This window comes from Zonotrichia albicollis, chromosome 6 (assembly GCF_047830755.1).
Source record: "Zonotrichia albicollis isolate bZonAlb1 chromosome 6, bZonAlb1.hap1, whole genome shotgun sequence".
NCBI classification, from domain to species: domain Eukaryota; kingdom Metazoa; phylum Chordata; class Aves; order Passeriformes; family Passerellidae; genus Zonotrichia; species Zonotrichia albicollis.
The window spans coordinates 50,452,619-50,470,014 of NC_133824.1; the positions used below are offsets into that span (position 1 = coordinate 50,452,619).

Here is a 17,396-nt window from a genome sequence, read left to right on the forward strand (position 1 = left end):
GGCTTGGCCCAAACATGGGCAGGACACCATTTTGGGTGCAGAAACCATTTTGGGTGCACAAACTGCCCCCACCCTTTCTTCCTCAGGTACTTCTCACCCTCTGTTTCTCTGTCACCCCCAGGCCACTGCTCTGCAGCAGACAACAGCCAGAACATGCAACATCAGCAATGCAACATCAACACCACAGAAGCAAAGACATAATTACTGCAGCTGGCCTTTAATTCCCACTAATTACATATAACACATCATGTGTTATCTAGTTTCTTTCCTAGTGATAGGCACCGTGGTTAAGCTGAGCATTTTCCTTCTTAAATATTGCAGATTTCAAATAGATGAGAATTCAGACTCATTTCATACATAGAAATAAAATCTGAAGGCTATTTCTTCTCTCTGAACATCCTTCACTCACCAGGCTCTCAGCCTCTGAGCCTGTTTACTAAATAGGAAGAGCTCTGTGGCTTTTCCTAAAAAATTTAAGACACTTAAAATTGGGGTGTGCTTGTAGCCCACAGGAAGAGAGAGGACAAGCTGAGCTCACACAAACCAGGAAATGCTCAAAAGCAGGGAGACAACTGTATGAAAACAGGTAATATCCAAGCAAAAAAAACAAACTTAAAACTCCCAGTCTGCAGGACACTTGCCAGCCTGTGAGTTAGACTCCAGTGATGTATGGAATATATTTGCTCTGAGCCCATGCTCTGCTCTATGCCAGAAGCTTTTAAACCATCTTTACAAATATGTTCCCATCTTTTGCCAAGGGAATGTACAGTCTTTTTCCCCTCACGTTGGTATCTAGTGTTGGTCTTATTAAACTTAAGAGATTTCTGAGGTTGCAATTACTTCTGAATATTTTCAAATACTTGATTGGTGTCTACCAAACTTTAGTGCTTTCTCATTTTGGCAAAACAAGCATTTTTTAAATATTTACTTTGCATGCATGTTTTACAAAAAGACCAACAAAACTGCCTAAAAATGCTTCAGTGATCAGTGGTGTTTCAGCCCTGCAGATTGGCAGACTTGTCTGCTCTACTGCATTACTCTTGAAACAATGAGCTGTTTCTCCACTTCCTTCTGTGATCTTTTGTCCAGAGTGATCCTTTTTCCTCCCACGAAGCTGCCATGCTCTGTGCCTGCACCAGCAGGGACTTCCAGAAGCCAGGCCAGTTTTTTCTGCTGTACCCCTTTTGATGTTATACGCAATCCTTTTACATTTTCCCAGCTCCTGCTGCCCCAGAGGAAAGGTTGGATTAGGCTCCAGAAGCCTGGAGATGTGGCAAGGACACAGGAGCAGGCAGAACCCACAATTGGCTCTGTGCAGGTGGGAACTCTGCCATCAGCTCCTGACCCTGCTGCTCCTTTGGCCATGCCCTGATCTCATCCCTCCTCATCCTTCATGCTACAAACAGATTTGAGTTACAGAGTGAGCTGCAAGCCCTCCTCTCTGGATTTGAGCAACATTTGACAACAAAGATGGAGTTTGAAAGAAGATGAAGCCACACCAGGTGTTGCTGGGTTGTAGGAGGTTGACTCCCTTCAAAACCCCACATCCAAGAAGAAATGACAGGAAAGAACCCTGCAATTGCTTCTGTAGATTGTATTTAGTGCAGTCAAGTGTGGTCCTGGTGTTTGTTAACTTTTAGGTTCAAGTCAGATATGAATAAAGAAGATTTCTCCTTTTCCAAGGGTCGCAGCTGTACATAACGTGAAACCTAAAATTAGAAACAATGACTTTCACTAAGGAATGCAGGAAATATTGTGATGTATTTTCACTGCAACCACTTGAAAGCAGAATTGCTGTGGAAATAAAGCAACTCCAAATACACTGAACTTGATGACTCAGTTGGTCCAGAAAAAAAAAAATCACAAGTCAGCAATTTGAAGCAGCAGCACCACCAAATGTACTGTATCTGCAGCACTGATGTAATTTGCATTGCAACATCACATTTCCCTGCTTACTGTGCTCATGAGTTTGATGAGCCACAGCTTTTTACATGAAGCTTAGGATTTGCAGCACATTACATAAGAGACTTCCCTTTAGAGCTGAGGCTAGTAGATGCTGGAACCACCCAATATCTAAAGAAACAGGACTTCTAAAGGGAGCAATTTCCTCCAACTTCCTTCTGACCCTGATCTCAGGCACACAGCAAATTAAAAACCAGCATAGGTCCAGCCGATTCTCCTAATGCACCCAGAATTATCAGCACTGCAGCATTTTCCATTCAAAACAGTTATGCAAATGATCTTTTATTGCTATATGCAAATGATTGAATTGATTTCTGGTAATTTTTCAAACAATTTCCTGGGTTTTATCAGTAGCTAAGAAGCAAAATATTAAGATAAAAGTGGGCATCTCTTCACTTGAAATTTTCTATTTAATGTTCTACTTTAATAATGGCCATAAGAAATTATTAGCAGCTGTTAAAAATCTCCTTTAAAAAAGGATATATCCTCTGGTCTATGGAAGGACAATAGAGAAAAAAATAAACTATGAGAGAATTGTGGAATAGCAGTTCCTGCTTTAATACTACAATACATTTCTACATTCCTGAAGCTGCACACACTGCTGTTTGGAAGTTTAATGAGCAGGAACATTATATGATTAAATTTAAGGAGGGTGATTGCATTTAAAATAGAGATTTAGGGATCATTGTATCTTTTTCACATTATATTGGACAACTATGAAATAGAAAGTAACCAGAAATTAAATATAGAAACCAAATGAAACCAATTTCCCCCTCCCTTTTTGTTTTGTCCTTCTGAAGTTCACACCTTCCTGCTTCTGTTCATGAAAACCATGCAAGAGGATTTTATTTGCTGCTGCTAAAATCCCAAACATCAAGATTTATTTTGGTGCTCTGATGGAGTTGGCCACTCTTGAGAAGTCTGGTCTTACTTTCTGCTGTTATTTTCTCTAACTTATCTGAGTACTGTTTAGTGTCTGTTCAGAGCTCTCTGATCTTCTGTACCACAGCAATTGATTGCATTAATTTAACCCCCACCATTGCCATCCCATGTTACACACCCTTTCCTGCTTCCAGTTTCCCTAATTTTCCAGTCATGGCATACCCAGGAGCAACTCAGAACTAGTTCATAGGCAGACAAATATTTCTCCATCATGTTTAAACCCCTCCACACCACTCTGCTATGAGAACAAGGCAACGCACATTGAGAAAGCAGAGAGCACAGAGAAAACTACCAGGATTAAAGGGATCCCACAAAATATCAGAGTCCAGTTCTTAGAAACACTCTGCTCCTGCTAGAATAGAGCCTCTAGCCTTCATTTTCCAGGCAAATTGCCATGACTGTGTAACCAGCAGAATGGAACATCTTGGTTATTCTGAGAGAAAGCAAGCTTTAATAATGGTGCTCATTCTCCCTGAGGAGCATTTCTGGATAGAGGACACCACTATTTTGCTTTTCTTGTTGGCAGTTCCCAGCCAGGCCAGGAGAGCCATGGGTCCCCCAGTCCTGAGCTGGAACAATGCATCACTCAGGAGCAGCTGACAGCCCAAGGGTTCTGTGCAGCCACACGGTTGGGCTGGGGGTGCTTGTGGTCTCTGCAAACGGAAAGGAATGTTCACCAGGAAAATTAGAGTAAAATCATCAGCAGAGAGTGGTCAAGGAGTTTTCCAGCTCTGATTTACTCGCTGTTCTTGGCTCATCATTCCCCTTCTCTTTTTCTGAAAGATCCATCACCAAGCAAGCGGGTTCATGGAGTAATAACAGCAATTAGTTGCATTGGAGTTACTTTATTCCACAAACTCTGGGATAACTGTGCTCAGACTCATTTCTCTCAAAATACTGAAAGCAAACTGGGAGCATCCCATACTTTTAATTCTTTGCATGACTGTGACCTTGTCTTCCAGCCTTGAAATACAAGGTAATTTAAGGTCGAAGTGGCTCCAAGAGAAAAAATAAAGACTGGAACAAGGATACATTAATTCAAGTGACATTTAGGTCAGTGCAATCTTTGGTTCACTCACAATAAACCAATTTAAAGTCCAAGAGAGTAATAAAGTTGAGTGGCAAGAGGCAGTTCCAAGCTACCTCTGTGAAAGGAAGGAGAGAAATCATGGCCCTAGAATATTTGTTTCTTCTAATTTCAAGTAAGAGATGGAGGACAGAGAAACTTCCTAAATTATTATTATTTGTTATTTCTCCCACAATAAGAGCCATAATTCTATGCCATGATATGGGCCATTAGTATGTTTTTTTATCCCTGTTTTAATCCTTAAGTTGCCCAAGTGGAATATCTTCTAATATTGAGAGATTACTTTTAATTGCTATATATCACAACTTTGGGCCTGAAGGTCATTTTCATCAGCTAAAATTTAGAAAGTTTTAACTTGCATTTTTTTTGTTTCCCCACAGGTTATTTTTCTTAGCTCAGGATAGCTCAGGATTGTACCTGTATGTATAGAAAGAAATAATGAAAGACTCCCTGTGGTCCTGGTCAGTAAAAGAAACAGGAAGTCCTCCTGGTGACTGTGTCCATCCTTGTTACTTCTTATATGAACTAAACCCTATTTCCAAGAGGGAAAACGGATCTTTTCACTTAATTGACTGTGAAGATGGGAGAACTCCCAGAGCACCCCAAGTTTAGCTGATACAGGTGATAATATGGCTACAGCAGGTCTAGCCAGGTACTGTACCCAGATTGGGAATTTTGAGCTGCCAGGGACAAATATTCCTGGCCATGCTTTTGTAAGACATGTACACCTGTAATATTCTCCTTTCTTACATGCATGGAAACATCCAAAAACTTCTCTGAGCATGGATTGCTCCTCACGCATCCCTTACTTAGGAAGCAGCAGAAGAAAATGGGCACTGACTGGCATGAAACAGCAATAGAAATATTTGCATGCTGAATTCCTGGAACAGAACCATATCCCTGTGCAAAGTTTACTTGTATTCTTTCTACTGATTGTTTCTTAGTAATGACCGGCCAATTTGATTTTCACTCCAGCTGGTTATCCCCACATACTTTGGATTTTATTCCACCTGTACTCACAAGGTTTGGGTTTTTTTGTTTTTTTGGTTTTTTTTGGCAGTATCAACCAGTAATCAGGAAAACAAGGCACTGCAAACCTAACCATAAAAGGTATGTGAAATTCAAGCTGTGAAAAAACCCCTCTTGTTTTAATGAAGAAAATTGAAGAATTTTGATACAAGGAAGCTGTGACCACCATGCTGAATAAAACACTTACGCAAGGTAATTTTGCAAATATAGACATGAAGTATTTGAGGAAAGTGAGAGCAAGAAAAGAAAGGGATTCTCAGAAAAATTTTAAATGCTACAGGTGAGGTTATAGATATGCTAGGGAATTTCTGTGAGGATGGATATTTGAACATATGCTCCTTCATGCAAGTAAACTTCAGTGGAAAATGTAGCTCCTTGAAGGCATTCTGTGTCTAGAAGTACCAGCAGGAAGGAAAACAGTAACAGAATTTTTATAGACTTTTTTAGATTTTTGCAGTCTTTCAGAATTCAGATGATCTCCAACAATCTATCAAAAATAGCAAAACTTCCAAGAAATTAACAGTTAATATGCTACAGATTATCATTCAAGGAAGCTTTTTAAAGATGAGCATTTTATTCTCTGGAAAAGAAGTGGTGAAAAATCAAACTACCTTTCTTAGGACAGAAACAAAGAAAATTACCTACATCACAAAGCTGAAAGCAAATCAAACAAAGGATGCACTATGATGAGGGGCAGGAAACCATGCAGATTCTGTAAAAATGCTGAGATAACAGACAATTCTGACAAGTGAGCCTTTGTTTTCAAAGGCAAGAAAAATCAGCTTGGATTTAGGTTTTTGAATGGGTTTGTTTGATCTGTGTATGAGGGCAGTGACAGCCATTTAGAATAGGAGACCTTTGGTATTAGCTGACAGGTTTTGGTCATAGGTAAGATTTGTAACCAAGAGTAGAGCACAAATAATAAAATTAAAGTGCAGTACAATCAGTCTGTAAAATGGTGGCTTTAACATGCTAAGATGAAGGACACCCAGAATGGCAATTCATGAATACGTCACCATGAATAGCAATCATCAATTAGAGAAGCACTTTTCTAACTGAGATTAAGAGCTGACAACAACACTGAACGTTTTCCTCTCCCCTGCTTAATATACAACACTTTTTTAGCTACTGTTGTAAGAAAAGAGCTCAAATAAATCTGAGGGGAAATTTATGAATAAGATGACTCTTTCCACAGTAGTTTGGTGTAGGCATGTGAGAGGATATGGGTACATCAAGAGCCTGAAAATCATCCTTGACCTTGCCTAGGAGCCCTCTGAAGGAATCAAACCCTCAGCACCTTATGGTGCAGCATCAGTCCAGCCCAGCCCTGCTTCACTTTCTGTGTCCACACCTCCATTAGCACTTGGTGGCTTTGTTAGGAGTCCCCGCTGCAGAAAGTTTAGGGTGGAGAGAGGCAGCTGTGCCACTGAGAGATGGACTCCTTGTGACAAAGGGGAAACACCAGGCAGGCTGAGAAAATTTGCACACTAGAGCTGTACAACTGGGCTGGAAATTTGGATCTATAGTGATGATCCCATCACATTTAAGAATTTTATCTTTGCAGAAAAAAGCCCCCAAATAACCAAAACCCAAAAAAAATCCACAAAAAACTTCTAAAACACACAGCTATAAACTGTAGTCTGCCATTCAAAGCTTGGCCAGTATATCAGATTCAGTGAGGCCATGTGATTCTGGCAGATGTAACTACAGCAGTAAAATTTTTATGTACCTGGTGCACTGAAACCCTGTTGCTGTAATACAGCATTATCTGGTCTAAGTGCTTTTCCTTAAAGCATAATTTTCTATCCCAGTTTAGGTGGTTCATAACAACACTGACATACATCAGAGTGCCAACCTATTCTGAAGCAAAGCACTTTTTGCTTCAAAAAAAATATTATCTGCAAGTATTTTTGAGGTGCTCAGACCTCTAAATTGTGATCTTTCTGAGACTGAAGAAAGGAAAATTGCCTACTTGTTCTTAAGCTAAATTTCTCCTCCCCTCTCAATCCTGGCCTTTTTATGGAAGTTCTACTGCTCACTGAAATAAGCTGCAGAGGCAACAGGCTAACATCATTTGTTTACTGTGGATCTCCCTTTGAAGGGTGATTACAACAACATCATTCTGCATATCCGGAAGGTGGATTGCTTATCTCCCTGAAGGAGAAGGAGAACAATCACATATTTGATAAGTTCAAACAAAAGTGCACACAATTATAGGAAGCCAAGTGTTTGCTAGAAGAGGGCAGTTTATACAAACCCCATTTTTATAACCTCATTACACACAATTATTTCACAACAGCTTTCAGGAGCAATGTTCTGCAGCCCTGCAGTATCTTTCCCTTGAGGTGACACGTGAAATATTTTCCATTTGAAAGCTGACACCAAAGGGGAAGCACAATGCAGAAAGGAGTCATGGCAAGAACTTTGCTCCTTGTCTACTTTCACCCCCACTCACGTCACGGTCCCAGGCAATGAAATGATGGTAAAGCCATACAAGGCTGCCTTTCCACCTGTAGGAACAGTGGTGAGAGCTGTGTGGGCAGGAGATGCACTTGCTTCTACCTTAGCTCTATCAAGAACCTGCTGTTCCAGGCCCCAGAGGAGCAGAAGTGCCCAGGAATTAAAGTTAGAGGCAGTTTCTGATGGTGTGAAGGCTGCACTGACAGGACAGGACAGGACAGTGTGGCTGCAGACATGGAAGAGGAACTGCTGGGGAAAGGCATCACATTCCAAAGGAAGAGTTCTTTGCCCAAGTATTCACCTCTAAAAGGATATTGATAGCAGTAGGTTGGTTTGATTTGTAAGTGCCACACTCACTGAATGAGTCCCAGTGAGCCATATGAGAACATGCAGCACTAAAGGGCTGGAGATTCAGGGAACTGGTGGTCTCAATGTAACTGGAGTGTGGGGGAGAAAGGAATTTCCTTCTAGTGGAAGAAGGAGAAAGAAGGAGGAGAAAGAAGGAGGAGAAAGAAGGAGAAAGAAGGAGGAGAAGGAGGAGAAGGAGGAGAAGGAAGAGAAGGAGGAGAAGGAGGAGAAGGAGGAGAAGGAGGAGAAGGAGGAGAAGGAGGAGAAGGAGGAGAAGGAGGAGAAGGAGGAGAAGGAGGAGAAGGAGGAGAAGGAGAGATTTTGGTTGTCTTTAGCACTTTCTAAATACTCATAACTGGTCTACAAGCTAAATGACACCGTTGTCTAAGAAAATAAAATCTAGTTGTGTTATAAATGTAAATAAATAAATAAATAAAAAGAAGGAAAGTACAAAATCATTTCCTACATGGATTGAGTAAGGAAGACTTCCTTGATGTTATCTGTAGGTTTTTTATAAAGGTGATCCTCCAGCCTGAAAATCCAGATTCCAGGAGGAGTGAGGAAGGTTTTCAGGATCAGATTGTAGAGTTTGTTTACAAAAGAATGCTAGTAAAGGAAAAGAGATGGGCACAAAACAGTGCATCTCAGCACAGCGTGTAAATGCTGTAAAGATACTTTGGGCAGGTTACTGGCTAATCCAGTCAAAGAAGAAAATAGGTTACACAGGGCTCATTTGGATCTGAATAACTTTAGATCTCTACAATTGCTGTACCTGTGTCTAGCCCTTGGGGAAAAAAAAAAAAAAGTCAGTGACAGCAAGCAGTTGTTCAGTGACCACAAAAAAAGAATATGTCCCACAGGCTGTTCAACCTTGAACATTTCTGTAAATAGAATTCTGCCTAGAATATTTAAGGCTTTCACCACAATTAGTGTATTCTGTTCATAGCATTGACTGGTTTATTACCTTAGCATTATGCCATATGTAATAAAAAAAAGCTTTTACAGGCTTATTACCCTGAAGATTTGGGTGCACAAAAAAAATGGTTGTACATGCTCATAGAGCCAAGGCCAAAAAAAGACTCCTTCAGGAACGAATATTTCTTTTGCTGGAAACCTTCTTTTTGATGTAATGCATAAGTGACTGCCATGGAAATGTAAGGCTGAGACTCGGTCCTGATGCCACCAAGATAAAAGGCAACTTGTCTTTGAATTCCAGACATAGAAATTATTTTTCTGGACTCATTGGAAGGTTCAGAAAGTGAAGATATATGTTGCATTTTAAGGCAAGCATATTCATTTTCTTCAGACATGTGCAACTAACTGAAACAGAGACACCTTTCTTTACTGATTTATGCAGGGTGACTGGGAAAACAGTGCACAGAAAAATATCTTCCTTCCTACATACTTGGCTTCTTGTACCTCAGCATATATAGATCCAAGCAGCATTTTGACTTCCAAATTTTTAATGTTAATTATTTGCTTCTAGTTACCTTTAAATATGGAAGATCTGGCTGCCTTTTCCAGGGAGAATAAAGAATTCTTTTTGATTGCCTTTTGTTATGCAACATTCTGCAGGAAAATGTAGCATCACCTTCTGCAAGGTATAATCACATGGGAGGAAACACAATTCTGTACATTTTTACAAAAAAAAAGTAAAAATCCAATTTTACATTTACTCTTTTTCTCCTTTCTTAGACAAAGAAAGGAGAAAAAGAGTAAATGTAAAATTGGATTTTTAGACAAAGTTTCCATCACCAGGAGCTTTGGCATTAGAGAGGCTGTTGGAATAAATGAAGGGACAGAAGTGTCATCTGGTTAATACCCAAGTAAAAGCAAAAGCAGAGTCAGAGACATGAAAGCCATCAGAGATATCCTACTGTTTATGATGTGAATGTAAAGTGTGATTAAGGCAATGTGAATTACCCTCAGCAGATCTCTGATGTTACAAAATTGCTGATAACTCTATCTATCATGGCTTGGTTTGCTTGTTTTAAGTTGCATTCTTAGAACCAACAGGAACTCTTGACAATAGAGAGCTATAGAATTTTTTTTTTTTTTTTTTTTTTTTTTAGTTTAAAACATTGAATCATCCAACAGGCCCTTAGCTCTGTTCATCAAAACAACAGTTGCTGGGGCGAAAGTCCACAAATGTGTGCCTTAGTTTTGATTTCACGTTTCCAGCAGCATGGAAACTTTTTTTTCCTGTAGGAGAGCCAGGACAACAAGCCTACCATCAAGAGCACTCTAACCCTACAAACTACATATGGAGAAAAATTCACAGGGATGGCTTTGGTGCTTTTGAGCAAGCTCCCAGCTTGCAGAGGGGAGGTGTGTATAGTTGGCTTCATACCTGAAAAGGTGAGGATAATCAAGAAAGAGAGCCTGTACCCCAGACAGCGTGTGCTTACTTACACAACCCCCAGAATTACTAAGTTACCCCATATCATATTCCCCACGCCCTTAGGAGTAGGTCAAAATTCCTCCCATCCCTGCAGGAGTCCTGGTTTGGGAGAGGCTGGAGCCAGTTTGGCTCAGGTATAAAAGACACAGCATTTATTTCCTAATACAATGAAAACCTGAATATGTATATATATATTTTTTTTTTTTTAAAGGCAGATAAAATAATCTTATCATACCTTTCAAAAAGCACTAGAAAACCTGGGCTGATAGGCCTTCCAATGCAAAGGAAGAAGAATGAAAACACAGGTTGGGGAAAATAAGAATTGTTTAGAAAGTTAAATGAGCTATTAGTTTTGAGGAAAAACATCAGTATTAATAGTTACCTATGGGTTAGCAAGTCAGTCAGTGACTGGTACCTGCCAGTAACCCTACAGCTAAGATGAATTGCCCTCCTGTTATTCTTTGGTTTGGGAAAAGATATTTCTTGACATTAAGATCACTGCTATACCCTACTTAGACTCAACATGTGGCACAGAAGAAGTAGTCATTATATATTTAATAGTTCTCTTTTGAGAACTAGAGGAAGCAGGATTATATTAAGGGCAGGAGTGCCATTGATTTATCCTGAGTTTAACACAGGACATCAGGATTATGCAAAGTACAAAACTATTTCTTTGGAAAAGGAGCAGACATCAGAAGATCTTTGTCAGAGACAGAGTTACATCAATTGAAATCAAACACAGAACAAATCTCTACAATGTCTGCCAGCATGGTAGCCCAGACAGCTCGTTTTTTTCAAAAAAACTCAGTTTATAGGAATAAAGTTATTATCAGGCATTTCCAGTGGTGTCAGGCAGAGAAGAACAGGGCTCCCCAAAGCTTCCTGCACAGCCTTGCCACACAGGCAGCTCAGCTCACCAGAAAAGGGCATCACATTCTTCTCTGCACATGCAATTAAATTGTGTGAATCTAAGGCAAGCGTGCTGCATTTAAACAATGAAGTCAGCCAATAAATCTCACTGCTGTCCAATTCTTCCAGGGCTGCAGCCTCAGCCCATACCTCAAAGATAAATGATGATGTTCACCATCAACTCCTGCAACCACAGCCAGTAATGATCCTTCCACAGAGTGATCCCACTGATTTCAGTCATTACTTTTAGCTAATTCTGACATGAGTGGAATGCCCATCCCATTGACAGGAACAGCAATCTGCTCATGGACTTTAGAATATTTGCTGTCCTCTGGCCTCAACCATGAGAAACAAGAGTTTCAGAATTAATCACAGCTCCTCTTCCTCTGCTACTCACTGCATGCAGAAAGGAAATTGCTTTTAACATATATATTTAAACAAGCTTGGTTGCATTAATTAGTTCTCCTATGACATTAACCTCAGTTCTTCTTGTTATTGCATTTTTGACTGTAACTAACTCTGTGGTTTTAAGTAAATGAACTAATTTGAACACTTGGTCCTGTATTTTTCCTGTCTGTTAATAGCTGAGCCATTCAGTATGAGACTGCAGCACCCCCAGAATTCCTGAGAAAACGGAGACATTGCTCACAGGAGGGCTGTACAGTTGGGTATTACTGCCACCTAGTTTTCAACTTTTATGATTATTATTACCTAGACTTTGACATTTTCTGTGGTAAAAAATGTGCATATATAAAACTGGACAATTTTCATTTTAGTCATATATATATGTCTACATATCTATCTCCTGTGATGTCTTGAAATAGTAAAAAAATTGACCAGGGATAAACTATTACTGAATAAAATATGCAGGCATCTAAATGCAATCTTGAAAATCCTATTTAGGGGAGATATTACTAATCCCAACTATAAACAAAGTGTGAAAATCCAACTTAAATTTGCTACGCAAAATCCAACATAAATTGTAGGAGTTTGTAGCTCTATAGTTGATCTTTGCCAGCTTACACAGAATCTAATAATCTTTACTGTGGATCTTTTTCAATGCAATGGTGAAATAACACCTTCCTGCTTAATATGAGTGCTATACCAAAGCCTTGCAGAAAGGCCTTGCAATGTAAGACTCCTCATGGAGGTACTACGTATTTTTCATTTTGAAGTGCAAAAAGAGAACCTTCATATTGGGATAGTCCTTTTTAGACCAAGATATTAACTAAAAGCTTAGCAAAAAAAAAAAAAAAAAAAAAAAAAAAAAAAAAAAAAACCAAAACAAAAATGCCCCACAAAAACAAACAACTCCCCCCCAAAAAAACCCAGAGAAATGTGGAGAACAATTAAAGCAATTTTTGAAACCTCATATAAATTCCATTTTGAGGTCTGAGAAAGGAACTGTTGGGCTTCTCCTTTTCAGTGACCTTTTTGCTTTTATGCCAGTTCTGTGGTTTCTGACTCTGACTATGAGTGCCTGTGGGAACCCATACAAATGGGAGGTTAAATTCAGAACCCAGCTGAGCAACCTTTCACAAGATGTGAAATGGTAAATATATTGCCACAGGCAGATTCCAGTTTTGAAAACAAAAAATTAAAAATGGCTTATAAGTGAAATTTAACTGCTAGAGCTGGGGCTCTGCTACACCAAGGCAGAGCAACATGTTTTATAGTTTATCCAGTGCAATTCTACTGAACCAGATGAGGATAAGGAAGTCTGCTCTTTGCTGCAACTGAATTTTGTCCATTCTTTTAACAAACCGCATGGCAAAAATTAGACCATTTCATTGTATTTGTGTGCAGCAATCATGCACAAAAGCTGCTCCATAAATCTCCTAAAGGAGCCTGGATTCTCCTCCATGGAAGCGAAAGATTTGTGTGGCAATTTTTCGTGGCAGCAAGACCAAGTATGCTGATGTTGTTGGTCTTTATTTTTACCGAAACGGCTTTAATGACTGGAAGTAAAACAAGATGTTTGTGAGCTTCAGACATGATGCAATTTGAGGAATTTGGTACGGTGGATGGGTTGACAAGGCACAATTCTGAAGGGGGCCTTTCAAGACAAAACTGAGACATCTATATTAACACAGGTTGAGAGGCCACAGATGTCTCTAAGCACTCTCCCTTGTTTTTTAAATTGTTATTGAAAGACGAAATTCTATTTGAACTCAGGTCCCAGGCCCCTGGGCTTGAAAACCATTTGTGCACCCCCCACTGTGCTCAGGTTAAGTTCATTCAAACTATTTCTGCAGCTACAGTATGGATCACACTCATTTTCCTTTTTTCCCCTAACAGGTTTGTTTCTGGTCATAAATTCTCAATCAGTGTGCAAGCCACATTGTACAATTTCGTAAGTAGTGTAGTTAAAACATGCTTAAAGTAAAAAGAAAAAGGATCTGACAATGAAGCATTGTTCCCTTTTGCAGAACTGAAGTGTACCTTCTTTGATTCAGTAACCTTGCTGCACTTTGGTATGAAATTGCCCCTTTTTCCATCAAACTTGCATTTAAAGTGCCTCATTAGCATGTCTCACCAGATCAGTAACGATTCTGCAAACTCAACACTCATCTCAGTCAAGCCACCATGGTTTTTCTATCTGTTTAACATCTAAAACTCCTTGACAAAGTTCCTTTTAAAATTTACTCCTTTTGTTTCTCCTTGGGTTTTCTGCTAAGATCCTTAAACTTCGATGTACTCCAAGATGACTCCTGAACAAAAATCATGTCTAGCCCAGCTAGTAAATCTACCCTCCATTCAATGGGATTAAATAAGTGTTTCACGGCTATTGTAGAAGCCTCTAAAAAGGATCTTGCATCTTTAAGAGTTTCCTACAATAAATTAAACACATCTCACCCATTATAAAAGAAAAAAAGAAAAAAAAAGAAAAAAAGAAAAAAAGAAAAAAAAGAGGAGACTTGATTCAGCACAGGGGAGCCACTGTAGACCCACAGTGATGCCATACTTCTAGCACCAAAACACCCACAGATAACAGAGCCTAAATTAACAGCAACAGGCAATGCAAGAGGAATTTCATTTCTTTAGAAGCTCAGCCTTGGGCTTCCCATCAGTAAAATCCCACCAGCAAAATAAAGTAACTATGTAACATATTAAAAATCTAAAAATCTTTGGGTTATTAAAAAGGAATGTGGCAGGTTTCTAGTTTGAATTTGCAGTACCTCAGCCAGGAAATTCTTGTTTCTTCTGAAATATGTAAGATCTCAACCTTGGTGTTCAGATACTCCTGAGCCCTTCTTAAACAGGGGCACAGGAGTAATCCTACTGATATTGTTGAGATTGGTGTCTTGCTTAAGGTTAATCTCATGTTTAAACTAGAGACAGCATACTCAATCCAAACCTCCCAGATCTTTCTGCTCACTTATGAACTCATTTAGGAACAGAAAAAACTGGAGCTCTTTGAACCAAAAGCAGTATTGAAAAAAAAGTTTGCTGAAAAGGAAAAAAAAAAAAAAATCTGTTCAGAGAAGTATCTGTGCAAGAGGGCCTCAATTTGACATAAAGTCCTGGAGGCTGAGAACAGGCTACAAACCACAGAATGTTCTGTGTGACTGTGACCTAAATTGACATTAATTTCCCTTGAAGGCTACTGAATCATCTGAAAATCATCCCCACTTGTTCAGTGTTGAACAACCCACCTGAAGTGAACCAACATTTCAAAGCTGTGTTCAAAAAACACGAGAAAAAACCTGCCAGCATGACTGGGCACCAGTTTAGTACCTTTGCTGTCGCAAAGAACATAGTTGATAAATTTGGAAATACCTTTTAATTCTCATGTGAAGATAAAGGCCTTCATTGTATTCTTTCCAGTCATTACCTGCAGAGGGAAAAGAAATGTAACTCAGCAAGTTCAAATTCTCCCTTAAAGCTACAGGGCTAATCAACCACTCAACATTAGCTGGGTACTCTGTATTCCAAGTGGAAATGCAATGCAGGCAGTGGAAGCAATTTCCTCATTTCCTAGTGATCAAAGAATACTGAAACAAAGTGCCTTGAGAAAACAGGGAAGCACAGAAGGAAGTGCTTTTTGTATCAAACTGGCAGGAGAGAAGATTGTTATCCTCTCCCCATTACTCTTGCTTTAATCCATCAGAGTTCACTAATTTTATTATCCAAACATTAAACTTCTGTGTGTAAGTGGCACAGTTCTCTCGTCCCTGAGGCCACCATCTAAGGTGAAAGCAGAATCACTCACATTCAGTCACTATTCCTGTCCCTCTGGATGGACAGAGTTAGGCTTCCCAGAGCTGGGAATTACAGAGCAATTTTCCATGCAGCCACTCCTGCCAGTCTGATCATTCAAGTGTCCCCCTGGAAGGACCCTGTTTCTGCAGAAGTCACACAGAGCTATAACTGGCACCATCTCTCACGGATATGTTGGAGGCTATTGGTGTTTTCTGAGAGTTCCTGGTGGTAGCCTTTTGTCCAATAATAACTACCCCTTACAAGTTTCCAAGCCTGGAAAACATTCAAACCCAAAAAAATGGCTGAGTCACAATACAGTCTTTCTATTTCTGAGTCAGTCTCATCCTTTCTGAAGGTCTAACTCACAAGTTTTGGCCTCCTTGTGTTTGTGACATCCAACCAAACACCAGCTGATGCGCTTTGGTCCAAAGTGAGTTTTCGTGAGCCTTTTCTTTAAATCAAAAGCCTCTACAAGTTGGTGTTTTTATAATATTAGTTGAGAATTCTTAAAATACTCCTATATAATGACCAATATTTTATTAGTTATGATGCTAGTCATTCTTAACTTCCTGTAGTAAAAGCCACACAAGTGATCTCTTTTGATTTGATGTGTATTACAAATCTACAGTATAGAAAAATTCACTATGGTTTGGAAAAAGGGGATGCCTGAAATGTGTCTGCCCAAGTTTTAAGTGCTGTACACATTATCCCAAAAGCTCAGACCTGCCAGGAAAGGTTCCTCTATGGACAGTGAAGGTCTCTTCTCCTAGGTTAGCAAGTGAAAGGACAATAGGAAATGATCTCAAGTTGCACCAGGGGAGGTTTAGATTGGATATTAGGAAACATTTCTTCACCAAAAGGGTTGTTAAGCACTGGAATAGGCTGTCCAGAGTGATGGAGTCACCATTCCTGGAAGTATTTAAAAGCCATGAAAATGTGGCACCTGGAGACAACGTTCAGTGGTGAACATGGTGGGGGAAAGACTGAACTTGGTGATCTTGGACATTTTTTCCAATCTAAACAACTCTATGAGTCTACAAGGGAAGGGATGTTTCTAAAGAATGATTCACACAATCCAACAATAAATGTAAATTATTCATAAATTGTTGTATTTAAGTTATTCCTGATCCTCTGACAGTGATTCTGTCACTTCCTCACAGCAACACAATATCAGTCAACTAGTCCACACCTGAAGTTTTAAAATCTCTAAATCATTAAATAAGACCAGAAACTACAGAGTACGGCTGCTCCTCATCCTGGTGCTCTCTCTTGGTTGCTGCACTTCTCCATTTTGGACACAGACCCTGCCCACCCTTCTGCTCTTCCCCTGCTCCCAAGTTTGGCTCTCAGACTCTGCAGGAAACAAAAACTGAGCTTTCTTTAGTGTGGCAGGACACTGGAGTTTACCATCCTAACCTGAAGACAGACCCTGTTCCTCCTGGCAAGCTCCAACAGCAATTACTAACAGGACAAAGTCAGAGGAAATGGTTTGCTTTTTTTTTTTTTTTTTTGATTCCACAGGGTATGTGGGTATGTCAAGAACAAGCTTTCTGTTTCTGGCTATTTTATAGATGATAACTTACATGACCACAGATTCTAGAAAAGAGAAGGAAATCCAAAGCTGTCTGCCAAATTACAGCAGACGTGGAGCAAACGAAAAAGAAGAAGGAGAAGAAACAGGAAAAGAACAAGGAGAAAAAAAAGGAGGAGGAGGAGGAGGAGGAGGAGAAGGAGAAAGCGAAAAAGATGGAAAGGAACTTGTTACCTTCTGACAACAGAGGGCTGAAGACCTTGAAAATTCACAAGCTTTCCACTGGCCATCTAATGCTAGCATTAAGGGTCAAATTCTGTGCACCACAGAAAATCCATTCAGAGACCAATTACCACAAGTTACAGCTGGAAAAAAGGAGGATAATATTAAACATTGTTTAATAATAATATTTCAATAATTAGACTCTTGTGTTTGGTTCCAACACCAAAAGGAGCTGAATGAAATTGTGTATTCATTTATTCTGAATTTCTAGGTCTGATTTCTTCTAATCTCAGTCAGAAAAG

General features: G+C 39.6%; 1 long non-coding RNA gene across 1 annotated transcript in view; it reads right to left on the minus strand.

Moving 5' to 3' along the window:
- Window positions 1-17,396, minus strand: part of LOC102063085 (uncharacterized) — a 261,997-nt gene that overhangs the window by 214,597 nt on the left and 30,004 nt on the right. The window contains exons 8-9 of the long non-coding RNA XR_012580644.1: window positions 17,107-17,237; window positions 14,919-14,973 (exon numbers count right to left, since the gene is read on the minus strand). This is a non-coding gene — a long non-coding RNA (uncharacterized LOC102063085). The remainder of the gene's footprint in view (window positions 1-14,918; window positions 14,974-17,106; window positions 17,238-17,396) is intronic.